The sequence below is a fragment of the Capra hircus genome, chromosome 14 (genome assembly GCF_001704415.2).
Source record: "Capra hircus breed San Clemente chromosome 14, ASM170441v1, whole genome shotgun sequence".
Lineage (NCBI taxonomy): Eukaryota > Metazoa > Chordata > Mammalia > Artiodactyla > Bovidae > Capra > Capra hircus.
Genome location: NC_030821.1, coordinates 38,314,597 through 38,336,110, shown reverse-complemented (window position 1 = coordinate 38,336,110; position 21,514 = coordinate 38,314,597). Strand labels below are relative to the sequence as shown.

At 39.7% G+C, this 21,514-nt stretch overlaps 1 long non-coding RNA gene across 2 annotated transcripts; it reads right to left on the bottom strand.

Moving 5' to 3' along the window:
• On the bottom strand, window positions 3,300-21,250 carry LOC106502866. 2 transcript variants are annotated; one of them, XR_001296531.2, is made up of 3 exons: window positions 21,066-21,250; window positions 13,494-13,602; window positions 3,300-3,336 (listed from the first exon to the last, which is right to left on the bottom strand). It is a non-coding gene; the product is annotated as an uncharacterized LOC106502866 (long non-coding RNA). The 2 variants fall into 2 exon arrangements; XR_001296530.2 differs by lacking the exon at window positions 3,300-3,336 and adding an exon at window positions 12,119-12,156.

The following is a 21,514-nucleotide window of genomic DNA, read 5'->3' as shown; positions in this document are numbered from 1 at the left end:
GGTAGGGAAGATCCCCTGGAGAAGGGAATGGCTACCCGCTTCAATATTCTGGCCTGGAGAATTCCATGGACTGTATAGTCCATGGGGTAGCAAAGAGTTGGACACGACTGAATGACTTTCACTTCTGTCCAAAATCGGTGACTTTCACTTCTGTCCAAAATCTAAAATCATAAAATTCTGAGGCAAAATGAACACCTTCATTTCTATTTTAGAATAACAACTATTTCACTTTCTCCAGAAACTGTTCACTGAATGTACTAACATATTTTATAAATTCTCTTTCCTTGTAAAAATTTCCCATTGCTTTGTAGATTTACTGAGACAAAATTGACTTGATAGTGAAGAAGATCTTATGTGTGTGTTGTCCTGTGGAAGCCACACTCCATTATATATGCTTCTTTTTTATAATTTGTTTTTTAATTGACTACCACAAAGAAATATCGCCTATTAGTAGTGACCACGTATTTAGAAATGTTTTGTTTGCCATGTACTCTCTCCAGGACCTAATACAAACATCTCATTTAATCACCATAGAAACCTTTGAGTAGTAGGTCTTTATGTCATTTCAGATTTAAAAAATATGGGTCACTCATTTCTCCAAGGAAAATACAGATGGCTAAGAGGCGCATGAAAAGATATTCAACATTACTAATTATTAGAGAAATGCAAATTGAAACTATAATGAAAAAAACTATAATGAGATTATCACCTCATACCAGTCAAAATGGCTATCAAAAATATCCTCAATAAATGCTGGAGAGGTATGGAGAGAAGGAAACCCTCCTACACTATTGGTGGCACTGTATTAATAAATTGGTCCAGCTACTATAGAGAACAGTATGGAGATTCCTTAAAAATCTAAAAATAGAAATACCATATGACCCTGCAATCCCACTCCTGGGCATGTATCTTCAAAAAAAAAAAAGCCCCTTGTTTGAAAGGATACATGCACCCCAATGTTCACTGCAGCACTATTTAAAATAGCCAAAACATGGGAGCAACCTAAATGTCCATTGACATAGGAATGGATCAAGGTGTGGTGCATATATACAATGGAATATTACTCAGCTATTAAAAAGAATGACATAAAGCCATTTGCAGCCACATGGCTGGACCTAGAAATTGTCATCCTGAATGAAGTCAGGGAAAGAGAAACATCCTATGACGTGGCTTATATTCTGAAATCTTTATAAAAAAAATTGATACAAATGAACTTATTTGCAAAACAGAAATTGACAAACATGGTTACCATAGGGGAAGGAACGGGAGGAGGGATAGTGAGGGAGTTTGGGATGAACATGTACACACTGCTATATTTAAAATGGATAACCAACAAGGACCTGCTATATAGCATGGGGAACTCTGCTCAATGTGATATGGCAGCTAGGATGAGAGGGGAGTTTAGGGGAGAATGGATACATGTATATGTATGGCTAAGTCCCTCTGCTGTCCACCTAAAACCATCACAACATTGTTAATTGGCCATACTCCAATATAAAAAAAAAAGTTAAAAACAACAGCAACAAAAACTATGGGTCAGAAAGGTAAATAACCTGTTACGTGCTAGCTGACAGCACGTGAATCAATTTAAATCTAGTTTTGTGAGTGTTTAAAGCCATGAATGGCCTTGAGCAGTGCTAGCCTGCATCCTTACCGTTTGCCACCCTGATGAAGTATAATTTTTGATATGAATAAATAAAAATTATTTTAAAAATTAACCCCACCAAACTATTCAAAAAAAACTCTCCCTGAAAAGAGGTATGTTTCTGTTTTACAATAAACATACAAAAACTTTCAAACATTTATTATCTTACCTGTTTTGTAGATTTTAAAATGTAAATGTATAGATCATTTTTTAACATGGTCAAATAGATCATTTTTGTCTTTTTTAACCTTCCCCAATTCAAATTTATTAAAAGAGTCTCCTGGGACTTCCCTGGTGGTCCAGTGGTTAAGATTCCACACTCCCAATGCTGGGTGCATAGGTTCGATCCCTGGTCAGGGAACTAGGATCCTGAATTGCCCTGAAGCACAGCTAAAAGAAAAAAAAAAAAAAAAGTCTCCTATTTTCAATATTTTTCATAAAGTACACCAGTCTCCAAGCTGTTTATAAGATTGCTTAGATACTTATTTAGAAGAAATCTTTGTCAGAGGATCAAATTTAGTATGCTTTTGCCTTAATTTCAGTCCCAATAATTTAGAAAATTTTACAATGACAGTCTTTTCCCCATTACAAGTCTTGATACCTGAATTTATTATGCTCAAATTTAATTTCACTTTTGAACAGATTCAGTTAGCCTTGAAACTATGTTTCATGCTTATCAGTTGCAAAGAAACCCATGAATTGTGAAAGAGAGCTCCTTTTCCTAGAGGAGCTTAGATTACTGTCTAAATTCTTAGCTCATATCTTAAATGATTTCTTAAATATTCTTATTAATTCCCCATAAGAGATTAAACTTAATTCAGAAATTGTATCACTTCTCTGACAATGGATGATCCATATGTTGTGAAGGAACTGGCTAAAATTAGTTCTTTAGGTATTACTGTAATTGAAATTTATAATCACCAAGTGAGTTTTCTTGGTTTGCAGCTAGGAGCTGGCCATTAGGACTTCATAGTATCTTTTTTTTTCTTCTTTAAATGTTTCTTGATTCCACAGAGTTCCTCTGATTCCACAGCCTTCCTTGTCTCCTCAAGGTGGAATACTACTGAATAATGCATACATTTAATTTTACTTATATTTCTCATGTGTTTTTCTGACTAGAAGTGCAAAACCATAAGATTTTAAAGTGACAAAAAGCAGTATATATAACTGACAGAGTTTATGGATTTTGTGGGAAAAAGTATACATATACAATACATATAGTTATGACAAACCTAGACAGTGTATTAAAAAGCAGAGACATCACTTTGCCAACAAAGGTCTGTATAGTCAATGCTATGGGTTTTCCAGTAGTCATGAACAGATGTGCAAGTTGGATCATAAAGAAAGCTGAGTGCCAAAGACTTGGATGATTTCAAATCATGGTGCTGGAGAAGACTTGAGAGTCCCTTGGACTTCAAGGAGATCAAACCAGTCAATCCTAAAGGAAATCAACCCAAAACATTCATTGGAAGGACTGATGCTGAAGCTGACGCTCTGCTATTTCGGCCACATGATGTGAAAAGTCAACTCATTGGAAAAGACCCTGATCCTGGGGAAGATTGAAGGCAGGAGAGGAGGAGGACAGAGGACGAGATGGCTGGATGGCATCACCAACTCAATGGACATGGGTTTGGGGAAGCTCCGGGAGATTGTGAAGGACAGGGAAGCCTGGCATGCTGCAGTCCATGGGGCTGCAAAGAGACAGACACAAGTTAGCGACTGGACTGAATTGAACTGATATCTATAAACAGAAAAAAATACTGGAAAGATCATTAAGTTTGAAGTGGTTATTCCTATGTGGTGGGATTAATGTTTATCAGTTTCTTTATACTTAACCTTTGTGGTTTTTAAACTTTTAACATGAACATTTATTACATTAGAAAATAATTACAGGGTTACTTGTCATCATTTTGTTGTGCTTCATAGATACTGCATTTTTCACAAATTGAAGGTCTGTAGCAACCCTGAGTCAAGGAAGTCAGTCAGCACCGTTCTTCCAATGGCATTTCGTCACTCCGAGTCTCTGTGTCGCATTTGGGTAATTCTTGAAAGAATTCAAACTTTTTCATTATTACTATATTTCTTACAGTGATCTGGGATGGTGATCTTTGATGTTATTACTATTGCTTACTGAAAGTCTGGATGATGGTTAGCATTTTTCACAATAGTTTCAAATTAAGGTATGTAGTACACTGCTTTCTGGACTTCCCAGGTAGTACAGTGGTGAAGAATCTGTCTGCCAATTCAGGAGACACAGGAGACTGGGGTTTCATTCCTGGGACGGGAAGATCTCATGGAGTAGGAAATGGAAAACCACTCCAGTATTCTTGCTTGGGAAATCCCATGTACAGAGGAGCCAGGTGGTCTCCACGTGGTCACAGAGTCGGACACATACACACAAACACACACACACACACACACACACACACACACACAGTTTTTTAAGACATAAAGCTATTACACACTTAATAGACTACAGAATACTATAAATACAAATTACATATGAACTGGGAAACCACAAAATTTAAATGCCACCCACTTTGTTTCGATATTCATATTTGTTTATTGCATGGTCTGGAACTGAACTGGCAGTATTTCCAAGATATGCCTGTATTGGGCAGGGGGGTGGAAACAACATAGATCTATTACCTTTTACTTAAACACACTGGCATAGATATTTTGTGGTATAATTCTGAAAACTTTACTTCTGACTAAACACATAAATGTAAAAAAATACAGCAAAATATAAATAATTACTAAGCCATTGACCTTATTATATAGCACTGTAGAAAATAAGGACACAAAGAAAACTCCAAAACATGGGAACTGAAAGCAGGCAGCTGATGGACAAATGGTGGGAAGACATAAAGATTTTGAGGGTCACTTCATACCCTTTTTCTTTTCTTTTTTTTGAAGGAATATTTGCTAGAATGAGAGAAAAATCATGAAATGCAAAAGATTTCTGCATTTATTATTTAGAAGATTAAATGAACTCTTTAGTTACAAGCATTGATGGTTATGATTTATCCATTTTGAGGAAACATTTATTGAGTAAGGGTCTGTAGAAATGGCTTCCCAGGTGGCACTAGTGGTAAAGAACGTGTCTGCCAGTGAAAGGGCATCAGAGACATGGGTTCAGTCCCTGGGTTGGCAAGATCCCCTGGAGAAGGGGATGGCAACCCTCTCCAGTATTCTTGCCTCGAGAATCGCATGGACAGCAACCTGGCAGCCTACAGTCCGTGGGGTCGCACAGTCAGACACGACTGAAGTGACTTAGCACGCACGTATACATATATAGAAAGAGGCCCTAAAAGGAGCTCAACAAAGCCAATCAAGACCTAAGTGAATGAAGACATAAGTGAACGAATACAAAATTCAAACCTTGTGTTTCATTTCTTGACCTTGGTGATAGTTACATGGGTGTTTCCACTTGGTGAACATCCATCTAACTCTATATTGGTGTTAAAATTTGTGTGCTTTTCTACACGTGTTACAATTCAATTAAAATTTTTCTACTTAAAAAAAACACTTCACCACAGCTCTGCTTCTGTCTTTCTGAGGTGCATTACAGTGACCCCTGCACTCGGTTCCCCAGAACGTTTCCTCCATACCCCAGCTCTGGGCCTCGCCAGGCACCACAGCCCACCTCCTGGGCTCAGTGACTGGTGGGGACGCATTTCAAGCAGGGCCACAGGTGCCCTTCCTAGGCCGCTCTCTGCAAGTTAGGGGATTGTTTTAAAATATGGAGATAGGGTTGGTATATTTTAATATTTCCCTAGATTTTTAAAATTTATTCATTTTTTTAAGGATTGATCTATGTACAAATTTAACCAGTCTGAGTCAGAACGTTATTCCTCACTTTCTCAATCCCTCCTTTTCTCAGTCCTCGGTGGGATGGAAAGGAAAGCCTTTCATATCCTCACATTATCAGCGCCTTTTGTTGGTTAAAACGTTAGGTTATTTAACCTGAGAAAAAGGGAAAGGGTCCTCCACGATACCTTTTACTTTATGGGATCCATGTGACACAGGAAACTTGGACCTACACAATGCAAAAAAAGGGCAAGACTAAAAAAGGAAAAAAATTTTTCTACTCCTCCAATATCAAGCACTCAAATAACAAACACTATTAGCTATATGTCATCTGTGTAGGATCATTTGCCTTAGGCAGAATGAAATTAAATAATAGGCCTGAGCCAATTCTGCAGCCTTAGTCCCTCCAACCCAGGCTTTAACCTTTTCTGAAGCTTTCATTTCTAACCTTTTAATCCTCTTCACAATGTGCTGACGGTCATCCTGGGAATGATTTATACAAGGAGCCCACTGGTCAGGACCATTCAGCTGTGGCACTACCTTCAGGCCTGGAAATGAACTAATTCGTCTAGGCTGCTCTTTTGTGTTTTTCTGGATCCTCTTTATATGATCCATATCACATTTAACAATATATGTACCAACCAACACAAAACTGTAAAGCAATTATATTCCAATTAATTATTATATATGTTTACTGATATATATATATATCAAACAACACATTATTTACTCAGTTCTGATTGCTAGGAGCCAGAGGGCTTACAGGAGAATAAGAAAATAACAGACACAGTGCTGCATGTGTCTAATTTTAGCTATCTCAATTGCATTTAATATTATTTCCTCTGCACTTAAGCACCCTATCTGATATTGGAAAAGATTTTTCATACATTTCTTAATCTTCATTCATATTTCCCTTGTTGTGGTACCTTGAATAAATCATGCAATATTTGTTGATATATTGTGTATTTGCTAGGTCCTGGGAAAAAACATTACATCATCTCTGTGTAGAGGAACTGGTTTATTTACGTATTTAAACACCAGAACCAGCTGATACATGTATATAAAAGCATATTAATAATTTGAAATTACTAAAAAAACAAGAATTGGATTGATTTATATATCAGCCTCTACATTAAACATGGAATCCTATAACCAAATATATGAGTGACTTCCTTCATTTCTGGTTTTTCTATATGCTATAATTTTATAGTATCTGTATGTGAACCCCCCATGGATAAGGGTCCAAAGTAACTGTGTCTAATATAAATGCTCCCCCCTCCAAATCATTAGGAATGCATGCTGTAAGCAGTTTCAAAGAGCATCAGAAATTATTCCATTCACATAAAACTTAAAACTTCTAAATATAAAAGGTCATCATAAAAATAAAAAGACAATGATTGCAAGTTTATGACATAAAAATTTACTCTTGTTTGTGTGTAAAGAATTCTTTTAAAACCATAGGGAAAATATAAACAAAATAGGTATAGGCCATAAACTAGCAATTCACAACAAAAGACGAAAAATATAAATGACCGATAAATGTTTGGAAAATATTCAGCCTCATTAGTGCTTGCAGCATTGCCACATAACACAGTAGGATGCATTTTTCATGTAACATCAATAAAATCAAGATTTTTTTTTATTAACTAACTATCCATGATACTTAGGGGGCTTCCCTCATGGCTCAGATGATACAGAATTTGCCTGCAATGCAGGAGACCCAGATTTGATCCTTGGGTTGGGAAGATCTCCTGGAGAAGGAAATGGCAGCCCACTCCAGTATTCTTGCCTGGAGAATCCCATGGACAGAGGAACCTGGCAGGCTACAGTCCATGGAGTCCAAAGAGTCAGACACAACTGAGCGACTAACATGGTATCTAGGATGCTGGGAAATGAGCACTCCTATATACTGTTAATATAAGTAAAATGCTGGAAACAGGAAAACAATTTGACCATGTGCATTGAATTCATACCTTTGATCAAGTGATGCAGCTTCTAGGAATCTCTTCTAAACTATCATAGATTAATTCAAGGATGTATGTATAGACAGAGATCACAGTAATGTACACAGTTGTGAAAACTAAAAACAACCTTAGTGTCCAACAATCACAAACAAAGAAAACTCAGGCTAAGAAAGTATTTAAACAACATTTCCAAACTCACAGGAAATAAAGTGCAGGGCTGAACTCAAACACAGGTCTGTCTGCCTCCAGCTCCCCACCCTTAAGTCCCTCAAGCTTGTTGTTTCCCTGAAACTTTCTTGAGGTGTCTCTCAGATTCTGACATTTCTATTTTTTCTGAGCTCAGGATTAGATAGTGGTTTCCTGTCTCTTCTGTGGCCCAGCCTCAGTGCTCTGGGGTCCAAGTAAGATTTCTTGGGGTGGGTGTCTGAACAACAAAACATGATCTTTGACACCCTCTGTCATTGGGTTGAGTCCCATTCTGCACCGGTATGAGATGCGGAGGGAATCTCTCTCTCCTCAGACCTTGCAGTGGCTGAGTCCCAGTGCTGGCAGGCTGCCAGGAAGACACCCTAACCCAGCACTGTGTCAAGATGGCACACCTTAGATTACGATTATCACTCCCCTGCCCTAGGAACCAAGGGCCCCTGCCAGCCAGCCCTGTCCCTCTTTTCTCTTTTATTAACAACAGTATTTTCTCACCGCAGAAGCAGTACTTCTAAAAGCCTCTACTTCTAAAAGCCTCTAGTTCCTTTGCCAAACACTCTGACAAGGAAAGACAAGGGCTAAGGTGCTTCTCACAGTCAAGAACACACAGGCAGAACTGTCATCTCTAAGCTGGATTTCTGGGTTTGTCAATACCTGAATCAGCTGTTGTAACTGAGAATGCCAAATGTCTTATTTTCCCTGCCCTGATTTAAATGCCAACTAAATTTAATTACCCTAAGCCAGTGATTTTCAAAGATGGCAAGATCCCCTGAAACTTGTTAGATATGCAGATTCTTGGGCCCTACTCAGAACCCTCTGGGTCCTCTGGGGGGAGTGAGTACAGGAGGGCGAGGTGCCTAAATACAAGTGGTCACAGACCCTCCAGCGGATTCTGATTCCCTCGGGTCAGAACCATTGCTCTAAGCTTCCACCCCTTCCATTCCTCGCACCGCTGGACAACTTTAATCACACCTTTCTATGTGGCTCCATTGTGTTGTTATATTACATTATGATATTTAGTTGTGGGTCTGCATCACCCTGCCCCCACCATTGTGAACTCCTTAAATAACAGAACCTAGGTTTTTAGGCATTTATATTTCTAGGGCAAGCACAGCACCTGGCACTTACTAAATGTGTGTTAAATGAATATTGAATAAGTTGAGGCACTAAGAAAAGGGCTCTCCTGGTGGCTCAGACAGTAGAGAACGTGCCTGAAATGTGGGAGATCTGGGTTCGATCCCTGGGTTGGGAAGATCGCCTGGGGAAGGGAATGGCTACCCACCCCAGTATTCTTGCCTGGGAAATTCCATGGACAGAGGAAGCTGGTGGGCTAGTTTGTGGGGTCGCATAGAGTCAGACATGACCAAGCAACTAACACTCCACTTATAATACACAAGAGAAAGTCTGAAACCCGCAGGCATTAGTGGGAGACTATCCATCCACACAGTGCACGACCAATGCAGTCATAGTCTCAGGTTTCCAAAAGCTGCTTCTGTATCATCTTTCACAGATCTCACTCTATTTCTTACTGCACCTGAATTTTTAGCAACAGTCCCCTTATGCGCATTACCTCGACCTGCAGTTAGTTCCAGTTCTGTCATCTTGATCACATCTTTCAGAGAGCTTTTTTTTTTTTCATGTTGGAAATCTAAGACATTGTTGAACGTGAAAGTGAAGTGAAAGTGTTTAGTTGTTCAATGTCTCCAACTCTTTGCAACCCCATGGACTGTAGCTCACCAGGCTTCTCTGTCCGTGGAATTCTCAGGCAAGAATACTGGAGTGGGTTGCCATTCCCTTCTTCAGGGGGAGCTTCCCCACTCAGGGATCAAACCTGGGTCTCCTGCATTGCGGGCAGACTCTTTACCGTCGGAGGCTAGCTAGCATTTATTAAGTTCATACTACTCATTTATTTAAGAAATATGTATTGAGTGTCTACTACATGACAAGCATTGTTCCAGGTACACTACGAAATAGAAGAGACGAAACCCTGTGCTCTGTGTCTGGCTCTGGGCTGGGTGTTTTCTACGTTGTGAAAATTAACTTGTGAAGTGTCATGATGCACTTTAGCTTAATGGGGGAAAAGGTCTAATTTACATTCATCTCTTTTAACTCTATTTTGAATGGCAAAAGGGGCCATCATATTATCACTAATTATGCCATATCCCTTTATAGATTATAAATTTTACCAAATTCCTTTTCTGGCTCTCAACTCTTCATTATCTAGCATGGAGTAGGCACTCATGAAAACTGCACCCTAATGGATTTCACCCAGCTCTCTCTGTTTATCGAGTGAGGTGACTAATAGTATTCTGCACCCAGGCAGCAACTTGAATAAGACTGTTAAAGGTCCTGGTGCCTGGGTTCTTGCAACTCTTGTTATTGTTAAGATGACAACCACATGGCACAGGACTTCAAGACTTCAATTTGATTTCTAATCCCTGTCTAATCTGGGGAACTACTGAAGAGTAATGACGAAATTTTAAATCTTAAAGTTTTCCTATTTAAATAATATTTTTAAAAACACACAGTAAGATATTGTTTTCCTGTGGTTTAAAAAAAAAAACAGATAACATAAAATTTACCATCTAAACCATCTGAAAGTATTCAGTTCAGTAGTGTTGAGAAAAGGTTGTGAAATAAATCTCCAGGAATTTATCAGCTTGCAAATCTGAAACTCTTGTACCCATTAAGCAACTCCCCTCAACCTCCCTCTCTGGAATATTCTTACAGGGCTTTCGGATACAGTTTATAGAGTTTGACCCTTTTTTCTTGTACAGGTCTCTAAAAGCCCAAGGAGAAAATAGCGAAGGCAAAACACTTCTATGTTTCTCTGTGAGTTATCTTACTCATCTGTAAAAATCAGTGGCTGTCGGAGAGCCCCCTGAGTGCCTTCAGGTCTTTAATGGATAACTCCGCCTTTAGTCACGCCAGGAAGTTGAAGTCTTTTGCCTGTTTGTGAGTTTTGGAAGAACATCTAGAAACAGGTTCTAGGAGACAAAAGGGCCTTGCAGCTGTGGGCTCATCCACTGCCTCCCAGTGCTGGTGTTCTCACCCTCACACTGCAAACAAGAGCACGTGGCTTGCACTTAAATAGTTCCAATGGCAGAAATCTCACAACCTGAGGCCAGTGCTCCTTCCTTGCCTTTCCTTTACGGTTGCTATAGATTCTGAGAAAACGTCACTAAACTGCTCTCCCACGTGCCTGAAAGTATTTGGAATTACCTGTCTGGTCTGATTCTGTGTCTTAACTGCCTCAGGCTTGCTTTCTTTTCTCCTAGATGCAATCAGGAAACACTGAATTTAGGAAATAGTAAAAGAAAACATTTCCAATGAGCAGAATATTAATATGTGACAACTGAGCTTTCCCTATCGGTAGGGTTCATTCATGCATTCGACAGACGGCAATACAAATAACAGCTTGATGCGGGATAGAACCTAAAAGCTGGAAGACCTACCAGTGGGATACCTTTCTTTGGCCTGGGTTTTTTTCATTTATTACCTTATTTATTTACTTTTTGGCTGCACTGGGTCTTCAGTGCTGCATGCAGGCTTTCTCCAGTTGAGGAAAGAGGGGGCTTATTCTCTAGTTGCAGTGCTTGCTCGGGCTCCTCATTGCAGTGGCTTCTCTTGTTGCTGAGCACCAGCTCTAGGGCTCTTGGGCTCCAGCAGTTGCAGCTTGTGGGCTTTAGAGTGCAGGCTCAGTAGCTGTGGCACACTGGCTAGCTGTTCCACAGCATGTGGAATCTTCCCAGACCAGGGATCGAACCTGTATCCTCAGCACTGGCAGGCGAATTCTCAACCACTGAACCACCAGGGAAGTCCTGGTTTGGTTTCTTGTCTTCTCAAAATCTCCAATGTCATCTTTCCTCCCATTCTTAGTCCATATGATTCAGGTAAAGTTGCCCCACAACTGCCTTTACAGGCAAGGATGTCATCCCCACCATGGTACTGATGGAAGCCACCGCATTACCCCCATCCTTGGCTAATGCTTTGGGAATTGCCTCTTGCGAGACATGGGTGTCCAGAGCAAGATCCAATAATAGGTGCCAGAATGCACATTTTAAATACAGGATCGTGGTCAAAGAGAATCAAAGTGAACAGATTGCAATGAAGGTGACTGGTTCAATCTGATTGAAAGGATAGCTGGGAAATTAGATATACCAAGTAGTATAAAAATAAAGTGAGATTTTATTAAGACACTACTAATGGATACATAAAATATACAGGTAGACCTAAACCAGAAAACACGGAGAAGGCAATGGCACCCCACTCCAGTGCTTTTGCCTGGAAAATCCCATGGACGGAGGAGCCTGGTGGGCTGTAGTCCATGGGGTCGCTAAAGTCGGGCACAACTAAGCGACTTAACTTTGACTTTTCACTTTCATGCATTGGAGAAGGAAATGGCAATCCACTCCAGTGTTCTTGCCCGGAGAATCCCAGGGACGGGGGAGCCTGGTGGGCTGCCGTCTCTGGGGTCGCACAGAATCAGACACAACTGATGCGACTTAGCAGCAGCAGCAAACCAGAAAACATCTGTAAAGAATTAAGAATCAAATAGATGTCATATATATGTATATCTGAAATGTATTGAAACTTTATTTTTTCACACAGGAATGTAACATGCTATTTCCATATTGAGCCCCGTGTGTGTGTTTTGTCTTTTTTTTTTTTTTTGCAATGTTGCTACAGTAATAACTTCTATACAGACAGCTGATGTATCCATCGCCTATTTCAAAAAACATTTGCGGACATTTCAAAGTGAACGGTGCCTCTGAGTTGAAGATTAACTTGTTTAGAAGACTTTGTGCTGCCAAAAATACCAAACGATAACCAAAAAAAAAAAAGTAGCTCCAACTTTGCTGATCTTTACGATAACCTAATCTCTCTCATGGCTATCTGCTTTTGAAGCTCCATTAACTCTACCCTGCACAGGCTACTAGGTAAGTAGCTTTCCAGTTTTTTGACCCTGACACACATACAAAATACTTTATATGAAAGTTTAGAATAGGCATTTACATGTATACATATAACAGAGAAAAAGTGTTACGAAATATTGCTTTCCTTTACTATTTGCAAGTCACTAATATTTTCTATTTCATTCCCTTCTACTTCATCCTATTCTATTCCCTCTGTTTGTTTTGTTCTATCCTATTTCACTTTAAAATCTCATTTGGGGGCTTCCTTGGTGGCTCAGTGGATAAGAATCTGCCTGCCAATGCAGTAAACATGGGTTCAATCCCTGATCCTGAAAGATCCCACATGTGCTGAAACCACTGAAGTCTGAGCGCCTGAAAGCCGGTGCTCCACCAGAGAAGCCAGCACACTGAGAAGCCCGAGCACCACAACTAGAGGGTAGCCCCGCTAACCACAACAGAGGAAAGCCCCGTGCAGCAAGGAATACCCAGCACAGCCAAGAATATCAAGAAAGAAAAATTACTTTTAATGTCATTTTTGACTCACAAAGTTGATTTCACAACTTACTAGTTGATCTTAATGAATCGTTTGAAAAATACTGCCCTAGTCTATGGTGCAGCAAAGGATGGAAACCAGAAAGGTTTTCTCTCTGGACCCGGCTCAGGAACTTTGCCAATCTATTTCAGATTATTTCCATACTTATTTTTCATTCATTCACTTATTCCCTCATTTCACTTGTCAGAGGAATAGCTATGGAGTCCCTACCATGAGTTGGGCACCTGAGTCCATTATTAGGAAAACAGTGATGGGCGGGCTAGATTCCAGAGCTCACAGAACTAACCAATTCTAAGGAAACTCGAGTCAGAGGAGATCTAAACCCCAAGGGCGGTGCAGTGGTGGTGTGAGGAAGGAGGTCAAATGTGCCCTGACATCACGGCACTGGGGGAATCACTTACTCAACAGTTTCTTGGTGGTAACAATGAATGCAATTTTCAGCAAGGAAGCCACTGTATTTGGTTCTGCTGATAGATGAGGAATGAACACAGTCTCTTCACTGCTGCTAACCTGAAAATGTCGGGTGGGGAACACAAACGATTACAATAGTGCAACAGACGCACATAACCATTGTGAGTTGCAGAGGGTTAAAGGAGAGTTAAATACAGAGGCAACGGAGACTGTAAGGAGGAGGAAATGGCAGAAGATAAGGGCAAACATTGGGGAGGGAGCCTGGTTGTGGGCAAATATTTTTCCAGAATAGGAAGAGATTTGAGTATTTTTATCAGATTGAGGGAAAGGAGCCAGTGGAGAGGTCAAGATAGGTTATGATTAATTGATATAGTAAGGTGTTGGTGGATTTGGAGATGGGGTGAGGAAGTGAAAGATTTCATCTGGGAAAGAGTAACTAGCCTGCTGACCATTTTATGGGTAAAACAAAGCATAACATTCAAAGTCTGCAATATTATTAAATTTATTACAAAGAGTAAAAAAAATATTATTTGATATGGTGGGCATTTTTTCATTAGCTACCTTTTCTCTTTTTCTTGAATGACATAGAGATAGCAAGTTGTCCTGAAATTACTTCTTCAATTATAAGTCCTGCCTCATCCCTTTATTTCACGGATTTTTTTTTTTCCTTTGGGCCTGCAAAAATGACATCATCTTTCACGTGTGGCCCTTTATTTTTAAACTTGTACTTGAAGAATAATATATACATAGAAATGTACAGGAAACAAAAGTGTACAGCTTGATGAACTGTTCACAAAATGAGTACATCTGTGTGCAGCATGTAGCCCTTTTAAGAAACAACATTACCAGCGCCCCAGAAGATTGACATCTCCAGACCCCTACCAGTTATTCTCTCTCCATCCAGGTAACCACTACCCTGACTTCCAACAAGGGGTATACTTTTTTGAAAAGTCTTTCTTGAATTTGTTACAATACTGCTTCTGTTGTTTACGTTTTGGTCTTTTTTAGCTCCCCGACCAGGGATCCAACCTGCACCCCCCTGCACTGGAAGACAGAATAGACTAGACTGCCGGTTAAGTCCCACAGGGTACGTGTTTAGACCAGAAAATAATCTAAGCTCTCTAACAGATAGATAAATCCATGTGCACGAAGGTATTTCTTTAAAAGTTGTCCAAACAGGGACACTATTTCCAATCTGTTCTTAGTTGTTTATTCAAATGTTTCCCTCACTCCTATATTGTTTGCCCAGTTGGAGTAAAAGTGAAGAGTAGACCAATCAGAAGGCTTTTTCCTGGAAGACTCCCCTTAGAAACAAACATTTTGAAATGAAATGGGAGATAGAATGGAAACCAAATGTGAACCACCTTTTATATAATAAGGGACGGCGGAGCCCGGTGGGCTGCCATCTATGGGGTCGCACAGAGTCGGACACGACTGAAGTGACTTAGCAACAGCAGCAGCAGCAGCCTGTATCTGGCTATCGTATACATCTGCACTTTGGTATCTTTGTCTAAAGCCCAGGATATATTTTCATATTACTTCCAAAATGAAATTCTAAAAACTACAGAAAAGTCAAAACAATCCACAGTTACTACCCAGAGAGACCACTGTTTATAACAGTGAAATACAGGAAACATCTTAATGTCCATAAGCAGTAACAGTTCAACGTCCATCAATCTGTAAGTGAAAAAAGTCTCAGAACTCTTTGCATAAAACTATTTCACTCATGTTAAAAATGCATAGATGAAAAAAATTTTGGACATTTATTTTTTAATCCAAAACAGCCTTCTTTGATCTCACACAGACACAATTTAAATTTTTTTTTCAGAGTAATTGAGAACACTTTAATACTTTGAGAGACAATGCTATTTGAGAACAATGACAAAGGCTTATTTTTCATTTATTCAATGCATATGTATTGGTAAATAATGCTTTGGAAGCCAACACTCAAATGTCTTGTGGAAATATTAGGTATTTAGATATTGCATATAAAATATATTAGTATTCATAATTTTTGGCATGTCATTAAAGTGTCACTAAGCCAAGTATGACTTATTCAGATATATTATATGAGAAGTTAACCTGGAGATGAAACTAGAGTAGTTACGAGTGACGAGAAAGGAGTGAAGAAGGGGGAGGAGACAAGGCGAAGGTCAAGAATGAGATGAATTTTCTTTTCACATACGTATTACTATTTACCTGTATTACTGCATTTACATATATAATTGTAATTATTTACTTCAGGTCTCTTCCAATAGATTACACACTCTTCAAAGGTAAGGATAATGCCATACTCCCTAGCTTCTAGGATACTGCTCAGCACTATACATGAGCCAATATTTACATAATGGTACCTAGATACCAATAGTAGTACCGAAATATTTTCAAAAGCAGGTCCTTTTTTAAAGCGGATATTTCCATCTGAATGATTTACTTAGCAACTGTGGAAGATTTTCTTTTCCAAAGATGACCACCATGATATATTCCATCCCTTACACTCCTTGTTTGGTGAGAAGGTGACACTCCTCCCATCAAATAGTGTGGCCAGTGTCCCCACCTCTCAAACCCTTGGTCAACCTCTGTGATGGCCTCAATATAGTGGAAAGTGGTGCCATATGATTTCCAAAGGTAGGTCAGAAAATGCCTTGGACTTCTGCCTTGTCCTCTTGGGACACTTGCTCTTGGAAGCTGGCCATTGTGCAAGGAAGCCAAGCTGGCTCACGGAGAAGCCACATGCAGGTGTTCCAGCCAACAGCCAGAGCTGAAGTCCCAGTATCAGCCAGCATCAACTGCTAGACGTGGGAGTGAATCTCTGGATGACGCTCCTGGCCCTGAGCTGTTGTCATCAACTGATGCTGCGAGAAGAAGGAAAAGGGTATCTACCCTGCACCCTATCCAAATTGTAGATTCAGGAGCAAAATAATTGTTTTAAGCCTCCTATACATACCTATGTGCTTCCCAGGTGGTGCAGTGGTAAAGAATTCACCTGCCAATGCAGGGGACACGTGAGATGCAGGTTCAATCCCTGGGTCAGGAAGATGCCCTGGAGAAAGAAATGGCAACCCACTCCAGTATTCTTGCCTGCAGAATCCCATGGACAGAGGAGCCTGGCAGGCTACAGTCCATGGGGTCACAAAGAATCGGACACCACTGAACACACACTACATCCTGTACTTCCCTGTACTAATAGGTAGCTTGCTATGCAGCAATAAGTAAGCGGTTCACTAGTTCACACACCAATGGAAATGGAGGGAAGGCTCAGGGCCTTCAGAACCCTCCCCGCCTCTTCTATTTCCTGTTCTTAATCCAGGTGTATGGAGGAGCATCATGGAAATAGAAACAGCAGGATGAGCCCAAACTAGAACAGTCCCTGGAAAATTAATTAGAGCCCATTAAATTTCAAAAAGAAACACTCAAAATGCATTTGTGATGCCTGGATTCTTTTCCTACGGGAGGAGGCAGAAAGCAATATTTTCAGTGATTACCAAATGACTGTGACAACCTCTTCTAATGTCTTATTAATATGTTAAGAAACATGTTATAGGTATGGGGAGTTTAATTATCTAATGCTGGTATTTTGTGATCTTGTAATGAAGGACCTGTTACCTTGCTGTGGGACGATTTGCCTAAACTAACTGAATAATCAGTGTGGACAGAATATGGTTACTGACCTCATCAATGCCTTTGACACAGTAAATCATATTGTGCTGAAAAAATTACACGGGAGTGAAATGTGCGACACAAGCATCGATGAGTTAACTGGCTGGTTCACGGACACAGGCTGCTTTCTTTCCTGAGAAATTACGTGTGACAGTTAAATTAACCTTAAGGGACTTGGAGGCTGGCAGAGATTTGCATATTTTTTTTCTATTCTTTATTTATGAACTGCCAAGTTCTTTCGAGAGTACAACAGTGCACTTTTATATTAACAATGAAATACATTATTTGGGAGGAAGCACTGAAAAATGAGATTGAAGAAACCAACGTGGGTCTTATCAACCATTTCAATCTATGAAAATACCGCAGCATTTAACCTTGGGTAGAACTGCTTTGGCGTTTCAGTGAAGATAAAATGTAAGCCTTTTTTTTTTTTTTAATTAAGAACGAAAGTCCTAAATTAGATCCTAATTTTCCTTTTATTCCCATTTAAATCTACCTACCTATTTTTGACTTTGAAAATGGCAGCTGTCAAGTTCACAAGTAGTCTGACTTTGGCCAACAGGGGTGTACTTCTTTAGTTATGCAATTGAACAAACATGAGCCTTTCCGCTTACTCTCTGGAAGTGGGATGCCTGCCCTGATAAAGTTGGAAGCATTGGACACTGAGACCCTCTGCTCCTCCCTTTAATGTTTCCTTCCCCTTTTCTGTCTTCAACTCTAAGTGCAAGCTAATTTAAACAAACTACAAATCTGAATCCTAATCACATTTTTTAAAAGAATGTCAAGAATACTGTATTATGCAGAGCTTGACCCTGGGTCGGGAAGATCTCCTGGAGAAGGAAATGGTAACCCACTCCAGTACTCTTGCCTGGAAAATCCCATGGATGGAGGAGCCTGGTAGGCTACAGTCCATGGGGTCGCAAAGAGTCGGACATGACTGAGCAACTTCACTTTCACTTCACTTACATATTATGATTATAAAGAACATTTAGCAACTAGGGAGATCTTATTATATAGAGCAGTAATTGTGATTACAACTATGCAAAGAAGTTGATAGGAAAAAGAAGGAAACATTTAAAAACGCTAACAATGATGCATGATGATAGTAAATAATTTTTTCTTATTTTTCTCTACAGTCTGTAAAGGTGATTTTAAGAGCGATGAAGAATAAATGAAGATGTGATACTGTCAGAGCTAATCTTGGTTTTGAGAGAAAAAAAAACTAAAACTAGCGTAGGAAAGCCAGTAAGCGGTAGAAGTGGAATTTGCAAAATAGATGTAATTGAACCACAAACTTTAGAGACATATGTTGATACAAACAAAAGCTAGGCTTTGAACAAAAGTCAAATTAACCTGAAGTGGTTGGGAGAAAGGGGGTATTCTAGGTTTCCCAAGTGGTCTGGGGCTACGTATCTGCAGCCTTTCTGGCCTGCTCTTCTCTCACAACAAACTGTGGAAAATTCTTAAAGAGATGGGAATACCAGACCATCTTACCTGACTCCTAAGAAATCTGTATGCAGGTCAAGAAGCAACAGTTAGAATTGGACATGGAACAATGGACTGGTTCCAAATTGGGAAAGGACTATGTCAAGGCTGTATATTGTCACCCTGCTTATTTAACTTACATGCAGAATACATCATGCAAAATGCTGGGCTGGATGAAGCACAAGCTGGAATCAAGATTGCAGGGACTAGTACAGCCACTATGGAGAACAGTGTGGAGATTCCTTAAAAAACGGGAAACAGAACTGCCATATGACCCAGCAATCCCACTGCTGGGCATACACACCAAGGAAACCAGAATTGAAAGAGACACGTGTACCCCAATGTTCATCGCAGCACTTTTTACAATAGCTAGGACATGGAAGCAACCGAGATGTTCATCGGCAGACAAATGGATAAGAAAGTGTGGTACATATACACAATGGAGTATTACTCAGCTATTAAAAATAATGCATTTGAATCACTTCTAACATGGTGGATGAAACTGGAGCCTATTATACAGAATGAACTAAGTTAGAAAGAAAAACACCAATACAGCATATTAATGCATATATATGGAATTTAGAAAGATGTAATGATGACCCTGTATGCAAGACAGCAAAAGAGACACAGAAGTAAAGAACAGACTTTTGGACTCTACGGGAGAAGGCGAGGGTGAGATGATTTCAGAGAATAGCACTGAAACATGTACATTACTATATGTGAAATAGATCACCAGTCCAGGTTTGATGCATGAGACAGGGTGCTTGGGGCCACAGCACTGGGATGACCCTGAGGGATGGGATGGAGAGGGAGGTGGGAGAGGGGTTCAGGATGGGGAACACATGTACACCCATGGCTGATTCATGTCAATGTATGGCAAAAACCACTACAATACTGTAAAATAATTAGCCTCCAATTAAAATAAATTAATTAAGAAAAAAGATTGCAAGGAGAAATATCAATAACCTCAGATATGCAGATGACACCACCCTTATGGCAGAAAGCGAAGAGGAACTAAAGAGTCTCTTAATGAAAGTGAAAGAGGAGAGAAGCTGGCTTAAAACTCAGCATTCAAAAAACAAAAGACCATGGCATCTGGTCCCATCACTTCATGGCAAACAGATGGGAAAACAATGGTAACAGTGACAAACTTTATTTTTTTTGGGCTCCAAAATCACCGCAGATGGTGACTACAGCCATAAAATTAAAAGACATTTGCTCCTTGGAAGAAAAGCTATGACCAACCTAGGTAGTATATTAAAAAGCAGAGACATCACTTTGCTGACAAAGGTCCGTCTAGTCAAAGCTATGGTTTTTCTAGTAATCGTGTATGGATGTGAGAGTTGGACTATAAAGAAAGCTGAGTGCCAAAGAATTGATGCTTTTGTACTGTGGTGTTGGAGAAGACTTTTGAGAGTCTCTTGGACTGCAACGAGATCAAACCAGTCAATCCTAAAGGAAATCAGTCCTGAATATTCATTGGAACGACTGATGCTAAAGCCGAAGCTCCAATTTGGCCACCTGATGCAAAGAACTGACTCACTGGAAAAGACCCTGATGCTGGGAAATATTGAAGCCAGGAGGAGAAGGAGACGACAGAGGATAAGATGGTTGGATGGCATCACCGACTCGATGGTCATGAGTTTGAGCAAGCTCTGGGAGTTGGTGATGGACAGGGAAGTCTGGCGTGCTGCAGTCCATGGGGTCGCAAAGAGTCGGACATGACTGAACGAGTGAACTGAACTTCTCTCATAAGCATGTTATGAAACTATAATTTATACGTATACTTGGAATACAAATTCAGATTTTAGAGATTATCAGAAAGAAGTTCTTTCTCTCCTTGCTTAAGTAAATTTAATCTTGGATGATTATGGTTTTCTGGTTCAGTATACACTTGTTGAAAAAGATTCTAATTACAAGTAACTAATAATAGGTTAATGCAAGATTTATATACAGTGTTGTTTTAAAATGTTCATTTTGCCTCCTACCCTGCATGAATTCAAAATAATTCCATCAAAATCATATTCATTTTCAAATATGAAAACCAGTATTATTGAAATTCTGGCTGACATCATTTAAACTCATCAGTATCATTATTTTGGCATATATTTACTATAAAAACAAAGGACAAATCACACTATCTGTGCCTTGCTTGAAGCCATTTTTTTCCTGAAAGTATCATTAAAAAATATTTTTTTCTTAGCAAATCCATTTCATAGTCCTGATATGTGGCTGTACTAGTTCTTTGTTAATATCAACTGGGTATAAAAATTGTTTATCCATTTCTCATCCCACAGTCATTTCTCTCTGACAAAAAAGGATGGGATAGTTGTTTGCAGAATACACCTTGTTAATGCTTTTTAAAAAATTCCTCTTCTCCTTCCTTAAGTAAACAGTTCTAATCAAATTTTCCTTACCTTCTATGCAACATCATTCTTTCCTCTTCATAAACAGCAGACGTGTTCATCCAAAGCTTCCAGTTTTTCCCCAGTGGTAGTTCCAGGCTCAGGGCTCTATATGTACATGCGTACATGCTAAATTGGTTCAGTTGTGTCTGAGTCTGCAACCCCATGGACTGTAGCCCACCAGGCTCCTCTGTCCATGGGATTCTCCAGGCAAGAATACTGGAGTGGGTTGCCATGCTCTCCTCCAGGGGATCTTCCCAACCCAGGGATCAAACCTGCAACTCTTAAGTCTCTTGCATTGGCAGGAGGGTTCTTTACCACTAGCACCACCTGGGAAGCCCAGAGATGTACAGTCTACACCAATTATTTAACTAAGGACTACAGCGAATCTATTGAGTGCATGTTTGTCATTCAACTTTATGCACGTTTCAAATATGAGCCAAGTATTCTGGAGATAAATC